The sequence below is a fragment of the Schistocerca cancellata genome, chromosome 10 (genome assembly GCF_023864275.1).
Source record: "Schistocerca cancellata isolate TAMUIC-IGC-003103 chromosome 10, iqSchCanc2.1, whole genome shotgun sequence".
NCBI lineage: Eukaryota > Metazoa > Arthropoda > Insecta > Orthoptera > Acrididae > Schistocerca > Schistocerca cancellata.
Genome location: NC_064635.1, coordinates 84301177 through 84310802, shown reverse-complemented (window position 1 = coordinate 84310802; position 9626 = coordinate 84301177). Strand labels below are relative to the sequence as shown.

Here is a 9626-nt window from a genome sequence, read left to right as displayed (position 1 = left end):
CACCACTCTTTGGCGGCTCACCTCCAACTGCGCAACGCTACGCGCTGTTCACATCCAGCTGCCGCTGCCCAACACTACAATGGCAGACAACAATGCAAACTAGCCACAGGCTGCACACAGCACAGCCAGTGAGTTTCATACAGAGCGCTACGTAACGTTGCCAATAAGAAAATATAAACAGCCTACTTACAGGCTCATTATTTCCCAAGTGAATGGATGTTCACTTGCCAGCCAGTATATGAGGAGCAGCAGCTCATGCAAAACTTTTGCTCCTACTGTAAATACGCTCAGCAGCATTAAGGGCCATTCACCTCCAGTTGTTTTGCTCCTGGCTGTCCATAATGTGACGATGATTATGGTGATGATGGCGCTGCATTCCAGTTTTAGGTCTTCTTCCAAAGTAAACAAATAACGAAGTAATTTCTAAATAATTTTATGAACTATATTTAATTTTTATAAATTGCTTCTTAATTAAAAGTTTAAAAATCAATAGCATTAAAATGTGAAGAAGTTATTGTGATATAATCGGACATGAGTTCTTCCCACTGCACTGTAACAATCATAATAGCGTTCTAATTCGGTTATTCTTGAAGATACACATGTAAATGAGAAAAAGTTTAGAAAGGGTTGAAATTATTATTAAAGTTTGTTGGAAGTCGCTAGATGCTTTCATTATTAAATACTGGATGATTATAGGATAGGTAATTTGCGCCGCATTTTAAGCAGAAGCACGTTTTTGACGAATCTCATTATTTCTGGGTTCATATGTCCGGGACTGTTTGCTGCACAGTGATATATGTTGCATGTGCATTCAGTGATAAGTGCAGATACTACAGGCAAAATGTGCTGTGAATGGCATTAAAGAAGTGATAAATTAAAACTCCATACCTGATGTTGAAGTTTTATTGCTCGCCAATGTAAGCAGAAGCTAGTTTTGGCTCGTGTAAGTTTCTATCACTTCACACACACCATGAACTATGTGCCACACAGTACTATAGTTCTGCAGGTGCATTCAGTGATATATGTAGATTCTGTCTGCAAAGTGTGTTGTGAATAGCATTAGTAGAATAAAATAGAATAGAACCTTTATTTGCCTATCAGTATGTTTTCCATACAATTGGCATCGTCAGTGTGTTCAATACATATTTTAAAATTTCAGTAATTATTATTGTACATAATTGTACCTGTGCAGGGCAAGCAGACACGTATGCTAAAGTAATATTGATAATACAACAATTATTCATTCACAATAGTAATAATACATCATAACAGTTAAATATACAATAGTATCAAGATATAATTATGGTACATCTTACATATACATGTAAAAAGTATTTGTTGGTACATTACTGGAACAAATATATAGGTATAATTCATATGGCAGTTCTTTGTTTCATGTAGCATATCTCTTTTGCGTCACTGTTTAGAAACCCATCAATTGAGTAATATGGCGTACATTTGAACCACACTTCTATTGCTTGCTTAAAATTAGTCATCGGTAGTTTGCTCACAGTCTTTGAGAGTTTGTTATAAAATTTCAAGCTAAGGTGTTTATGGCTCTTTTGTGTTAATGTCAACCTTGTGTATGGTAGGTCTATGTTACTATTATTTCGAGTATTATGAACATGCACTTCAGATCTTAGATTAAAGTTCTTTATGGTCTGTTTAGCATATATTAAACGATTATAAATGTATATACTAGGTAGTGTCATTATCTTTAGTTCTTTAAAATGATTTTTGCAGCTTTGTCTTGGTGCTAGTCCTAAAATGCACCTAACTGCTTTCTTCTGCAACTTGAAGATGGTACTTGAACCCACTGAATTACCCCAAAGAAGTACTCCATATTGCAGTTGTGAATGGAAAAAAGCAAAGTATATGGAGATTAGCAGATTTTTACTAATAACATCTCTCAGCTTGTGTAATAGAAAGAGAGTTTGAGCAAGGTTGCCACATAGATAATTTGTGTGTCTGTCCCATGTAAGTTTTTGATCTATATGTAAACCTAGTAAGTTGATATTTTTTGTATTCTGTTCAATTGGTTTCAGGGTGAAGTAAATTTCTTCAGTTTTCAATTTGTTTATTGATAAAACGTTACTGATGTAAGCAATGAACAGGAAAGGGCCAAGCACTGAGCCTTGTGGAATTCTTCTCTTTACTTTCATGGGTGTTGACTTTTGATAGTTTGTTTTTACTAATTGTATCCTATTGCTTAAGTATGATTGAAAAAAATTGTAATGGTTTATCTACAACACCATAATGTTCTAGTTTTTTATCATTATTTCATGTCGGACTGAGTTGAAGGCTTTTGTTAAATCTAACAGTGTAGCACAAGTGAGTTTCTTGTTTTCATATCCTTCATATATATTACTAAGGAGGCATTCAACTGCTTTGGTTGTCGATAGTTCAGATCAGATTACTCAATACTTTATTAGTTTCAAAATAATTGTAAATTTGGATATGTATGCAGTTTTCTATTACTTCTGATATGGTAGGAACTATTGATATAGGTCGATAATTGTTTGGCATTTTTTTGTCACCTTTCTTATAGATCGGGAGTGTAACTGTCATTTTCAGACATTCAGGGAATACTCCTTCTTCAAGTATCCGGTTCGACAGATATGTTAGTGGCATTAAGAATGCAGTGGCTATGTGTTTAACAGTACTGTTACTAAGCCCATAATAGTCCTCTGTAATTGAGTTTTTAAGTTTCTTCATAGATTTGATAATGTGGTTGGAGTTGGTTTTTGACCAAGAGAATTTCTTGGTTGCTGGTGCTTGTTGTTTAAGAAGGGTTACAGCACGTGAAATATTACCAGAATTATATTTACCAAAAGGAGAAGAAGAAGAAGAAGAAGAAGAAGTAGTAGAAGAAGAAAAAGAATGAGAGCTGGTACAATTTATAAAAGTATTCATTAAGGATGTTGCAATTTATGGGCACTTTGACTTCCTGTTTGCCCATATTGATTTCACTTTTCATTATATTCCAAGCTGGTTGACAGGCATTTTTTGAGCCTGCAATATATTCATCATTTACTTTACATTTAGCTGATTTTATTTCATATTTGTACAACTTCTTATGGGTCACATAGTGTTTCCTGGCTTCCTCATTTTTATCACTATTATTATATAGTAGCAGTGTCCTCATTTGCTTGAGCTCTGGAGTGTACCACTTATTAGAGTGCTGAGGTATTTTTCTGTTGTTAGGGGTTTATCTTTTTGTGATAAGTGGACAGTGAATATCTACTGCATTTTTAATGATATATAAAAACATACAGAAACATTCATCAAGACTTTTTATATTGTGTAGTGTATTTGGCCGATCTACCACCTTCAGTTCATGTTTCAATCGTATAATATTGCTCTCTTTTAGTATTCTGAAAGTGACTAACTGTTTAGTTCTCTCTGGTTTCAAACTGCCTGTTCTGACCCATATCCCATCACGATCAGATGACCCTAACTTAATCACATCAATCTTTAGTTGATCCTGATTTACATTACTAATTACATTATCAAGGCATGCATCTAGTCTAGTAGGTTTTCATTTATACAGTTGCAGTTTAGTGTGTTTAGGCTGTTAACCATGTCATTTACATTTTTGTACTTTTCCTTATATCTACATTGAAGTAACCTGCAATAAAAATTTTGTGATTTTTGTGTTTAGTGAATAATTTGAATAGTGAATTTACTTTATCTATAAGAACTTCCTCATCAGAGGTTGGTGTACGCCACACAGAAGCAATGATAACTTTTTGGGTATGCAGTACTATGGTTGCTACTTCAAATACACCTTCAATGCAATGTTTGTGTAGGTCTATCACTGAATGCTGCATATTTAAGTTTTCTTTGATGTAGATTGCAACTTCAACATGTGCAATATTTGTTCTACAACATTTTGTGGCTAATATGTAGCCATAAGGTACACACAAATCTATTTCTGAGTCATGCAACTAATGCTCATTAATACACAGTATGCTACAGTTAATTTTGTCTGCCAATTACTGTAACTAATTAACATGAAATAACATTAAATCGTTTTTGTTACTCGGAGGAATACTTGTTGCCTTTTCTGTTGCATTATCTTTACTGTCCTTTGCAAACTGTTGTGACCAAATCCAACTTGTGTTAGATTTGGTCACTACTGGTAGTTTCCCTGTACCATATCTTTGAACTGAAGCCTATAAATTGTTTTATTAGCAGAGTTTAATTTTGCTCTTACAATCCAACGATTTTTTTTTTTTTTTTTTTTGTTTTTGCTTAGAAGTGACTTTCCACAGCCATTTAGATGCTGACCATGGCTTGTATGACAAGCTCTGTTACAGTGACAAGGTTTGCTAAGGGGCACAATTGTGGTGTACCAGCAGTCTGAAATATCATTCATCTCAATCACTGTTACGTTTATGAAATGTTTACATACTGAATCATAGAGGTTATTTGCATTTTTAATTTCGTTGTTCACACATGATTGTTCTATTAGATCACAACGTTGAGGTATTTTGGCCACTATTACATTGGTATATGTTAGCTTACCCAGTGATTCTTTCAGTGCCTTTGTTGCTGCAACTGTTTCATTGTGACACACATCATTAGCACCTCCTATAATTACTTAATAGTCCTTTGATGATAGATTCTGTCATTCTTCTTCAACACTGTCAACAACTTGTCTTAATCCTGCATTAGGTGTTACTAGTCCCTGAATTTTGAACCTTCTTCTGCATCATCTGTTTTCAGTTTTATAGCTAACCCTCTTCCATAACTGTCTGAAAAAACTTTTAGGTTATTTTAGTGTTTATTTTTTCGTATTACCTTTGTGTTCGTTTGATGAGTAGTGAAGAAGTAACAAATTAAAACGTCATGACAGATGCTCGACCATATGAACAGCGAAAATGTAGTGAGCGATAAACTTTTTTCCTTTCAACATTTTATGGGAACTGTTAGCGAGGAAAAGTTCCGTAAAGATTTGAAGTTATGTGCGAAGTTTGTTGGAAGTCGTCGCCAAGTGTCATCATTTTCGACTAAAAGATGAACAAAGTTGTAATATTGGGGCGCCATGAGCTTCAAGACAAATGCTTACTCTCTAATTGTAATAATTATCTAATCGTGTTAAACTTAACTTACCCTTAATAAGTAGATTATAGCATGTCAAATTTTTAAATTCGATCACTAATTACGCGAAATATTAAAAATAAACTGTTTGTTTACACTGGAAGCTGTCTGGATACGCCACTTGCAACAAAAAGTTCATTACAGACACACAAAACGGCATTTATATTGTAGCTCTGTACGATCCCTCGACAAAATGAACATCGCTGCAATTTTGCGAGCCAGTAACGCTGAAACGTTGGCAGCGCTGGCGCAGGTAGTCTAGAACAGTCATCCATCTTGATATTAAGGTTGGGTGTGACCGTGGTAAGTGTACTAGCCGAAGATCTCGACAGGAAATTGGTGCAATCGTTGTGTTTATTGTTCTTATAATAGCAGTTTATTGCTCTGAGATATTGTGAATGGTTATTCTTTTCAATATACAGTTATTTCCAAACATGAAAGAAATGTGCGGATGAGAGGGTTACGTTCTCTTTAGAAATTATCTGCATAGGCAGTCATTGCGTGTGCCTCATTAGTACTAAAAAATTGAGACGGGTTTATTAGTTACGCGCAAGTGGGTAAGTCATCTTCCCTCACGTTATTCGTTTTTATCTGTGTACTGACTTCTTTTTAATGGATCTATATAATCATTTGAGGACCATTAGAGTACACAACGTAATTTTTAATAAAATTGTAGGTGCTTTGTACAGCAGAGTAAAAAATGTAGTACTGACAGAGCACTCATCCGAAACCGTAAAAAGAATGGAAGAACGAAGTGTCGTGATTCCGGTAGCCATTCTTGCTCACGAATTAAAGCAGCAGATTGTTTATTCACTGTAATTTTGGAAACTATTGTTTCCATTTCTTTCATGGCAAGTAAGAACCTGCAAATTTGATATTCGTTATTTACGTAATTATATACGGTGTTGGGGAAAGTACACTTCAGCTACCCCAAGGGGAAACCGTCCTGATTGTTTGAGTTATGTTCTGATTTGTACGAAAAATGACAATGCATTACGAGAAAAACGAGCTTACTCCTTTGGGCTTGAAAAAACAAACGACGAACAAAGCGAGAGTAGGTATTCTCGTATACTAGTGTCAGAATATATAATACATCGTCTGCTTATGTGGAAGAATTTGTTTGGAAGAAAGACTTAATTTTCAATTATTTTGCAAATGTTTTTATTCGTATATCATGCGTAATTCATAAGGTATTGACCACGATAATCACACACAGAAACAGAGAGTGCGTGTGTTGTAGATCGCACGAAGGGCTTAACCGCCAGTTGTCATTACGTGAAGTGTAATTATCACAAATCGGGCAAAGAATGGTTTGTTTTTATAAATCTTCAATGTGCTGTTGCCTTGAAACGAAATACTGCAACACGAAAGTTACTATAGAAAATTACGGAATCCAAAATTCATTCCCAAGCGTCCAGCATCGAATGTAACGAAAGTCGATAGCAGTTGGTGACGTCAAAATGACGTCATGTTTGCACGTAGTCTTGTGAAATGGAGGACACGTATTTCTTTATCGTGTAAAGGTCTGCGTGGCTCGTTTATCGTGGGAGTTGTTGCGTGTGGCAAAGTTTATATGTACTTTGTACTACGCAGCGTATGGCTGAGGCATAAATTGACTTAAGAGTAATATGTAAACCAGTATTGAAGTCGTGGGTGTTAATAACTGTAAGTAACGGCTTAAAGTCACTCTTACGTTGTAACCAATTCCTGATGCGGCACTTTGTGTGCTAACTTGGTAGTCTTTAAATTTTGTCATTGCTACATGCCCTTACACAGTGCTGTAGACAAGTAGTGTGTACCATCTTCAGTTGAGTTACTAGGGAACTAGATAAGTAATGGTGTATCCAAAAAGTGACGCCATTACAAAATGCGATTGTCTGTAGTTATTTCAAAAAAACATTGCTGTTACAAAATTTTATGTTTTATTTTTGTAGAGCATATTTCGTATATGAAAGCGTTATTTCTTTGCATGGGAAAAAGTGGTATGTCTTGACAATATACTGTCAATGGAAAGGGGAGCGCTTGCAAGACAGACATATTAGGAAAAGATTGCTTTCTCTGTTTTCTAAGTTATTACAACAAGCATACAAACTTCCGAATCAGATGCAATTAGCTTCATCATACATACAGCAAAAATATCAGCTGTTACCCGGAATGTGCAATTACGTGTTTGACTATGCAGAAGAATTTATACTGAAGTGATACTGCAGAGTTTTTAATTCTCTGGTCTTCTTTCTTTCAGTGAAACTCATTGTAATAAAGAAATTTGGACACAGAACTCCAGTTTTACAAGAAGTTGAAACAAAACCAGTTACATTATGCTAGTTAAAACTGCTTTCGGCTTCCCAGTGTCATAGTTAATGCATGGTATAAATGTTGTTTAGGTTACTCTCGTGTGAACCAGAACACCCAGCTGATGATACTGGAACTTAAGTATTAACGAGAGCAGTACTGTGGCTAAAGAGCTGTATTCCACAAGTCCATACTGGAATAGCACATAGCCTACCAAGAGCCATACAAGAGCGTTTTTGCAGAATACCAGTTTACAATCTATGCGGAGTTCCTTTCTCAGATTGTTTGTAAGTACTCTTGATACACTACTACACTGTAAGATAATTTACTGATGCCTATTTCAGTTTTAAAGCAGAGAGTAATCAGTCTTCTCATTCATGTGTTCTGTAAATCTAAATTGTGAAGGACATTGTGGGGATGTGGAATGAATTAAACTGCATGTTAACTTGGAGAAGAAATAATTGCAGACTGTTTGTTGCCCAAACTAACAACAAATTAAAACTGTGGCTGATTTACTCACATTAATAGTTAAAAGGAATTACTTCATAACAGTGTAACTATAATCTTATGTAAAGGCAGTCAGTGCTGAAAACTATTGGAGACTTAAACTGGTTTATTCAACACATTACAGTAGCTGCAACCAGAATCTGAAACCATTTAGTTTTACAAAAACAGTTATGTAACTTTTTGATATTATCAGTGCCCTAATGACGTCATATTTTGCAACAGGTACAAAAACATATGACGTCTAGTTGATAAAATAAAAATATGTAGATGGAGAGTTGAGCCAGAAATATTCACTCAAGATAACTCTGACTAGTTTACAGTGGGTCTCACAGCAGCTTCACACAAAAGATAACACATCTACAGTCTGACATGTTACTTTATTTCAGGTTATATTAAACCACAGTTGTGAGTACATCATGAGACTTGTAGGTCAAGTCAGATGCAAAGATAGAAATTAATGATTTACATTATTTACCTGTTATTCTTAAATACAAACAGATAGCCGTGTGTGTGTGTGTGTGTGTGTGTGTGTGTGTATGTATTGTAATTTGGAAAAGAGCAAAAATACATATCCAAAAGTAGTAACCTGAACCATGTACAGAACATTTTAAGAGATGTGTGTTCAGAGTAGATGACAAAATAAATGTATTACATATTTATAAGAGATAACTATATGTAACTACAAAGTGAACTATCTGTTATGGTTGAATGTTGTAGGTAGTCAATTAGTTCTTTCTAAATAAGTAACCTTTCTGTACATTAGTCTTTCAGTGAGTAGCTATATCTAACAAATATTTCTTTAATTCAGTTTTATTTAGGGCAATTTCTGTTGTGGGAGGCAGTCAGTAATTTTGTTTCCATGCCATTTATCAGTGTTCTGCACCACTATTGGGTTAGTAAGTTGATACTGCAGATTTCCCCTCTTGTCAGAGTTGTCATGGTTTATATTAGTCATATAGACCATGGGTTTCCTAATTACTGAACCCATTTTGGACTGCAGTGGTCATGATGTGTCGCTTGGTGAGGTTACGGAATAGTCTTACAGGCTTATTTTGGGGTACAAAAATTTGTTGCCAAAGCCAAATTTATCCAGTAGATAATTCCATAAAACATGACTGATAATAGCCATGAAGAATGTGGGCAAATACTGTTGTCTCAAAATGAAGAGATAATTCTGATAGCACATGTAGATGAGCTCAATCTTTTTAGGGTTGGATATGAGACAGTTCGTTTTACTTCAATTAATTTTAGTTCAATTAATTTGCATTGAACCATCTGATCATCCACTCATGAAGATTGTGGTCTTACTGGCAAATAAAGTAAATGTACAGGGTGGACTTGCACATAGTGGTAAATCTATATAAACCACTGTGGCTTTAAAACTGAGCCTTGGCAGGAACTGAGTCCATTTGGATTGAGCAGAGGTGTGCCATACCCCACTTGTGTTATTGTAGATCCCGTTTATCTTGCCAGGAGATGATAGTATCCAATTACCTACAATGCCCTTCATTCCAACTAGTTTGGCTTTCTTGCAGAGCCCTTTTGAAAACTAAATTGGCTCTTGCTGGTAACTCTGCTCCTCTTGGTGTCCAGTAATTGTACCATGCATTACTTTTTCTAAAATTCTAGAGAAAACTGTTAATGAAATAGAATTGAGTGTTACTGAGCTGAGTTTTATCCCCATGCTTGTATATGGGCTTGAGAGTGGCATATTAGTCTTTCAG

At 35.3% G+C, this 9626-nt stretch overlaps 1 long non-coding RNA gene across 3 annotated transcripts in view; it reads left to right on the top strand.

Annotated features, from left to right (window-relative positions):
* The first annotated feature begins 5328 nt into the window (after positions 1-5328).
* LOC126106918 (uncharacterized) overlaps positions 5329-9626 on the top strand; it is a 29578-nt gene continuing 25280 nt past the window's right edge. The window contains exons 1-2 of one of the 3 annotated variants that reach the window (XR_007523427.1): positions 5329-5406; positions 7488-7682. This is a non-coding gene — a long non-coding RNA (uncharacterized LOC126106918). The other 2 variants (XR_007523426.1, XR_007523425.1) reach the window with 2 other exon arrangements.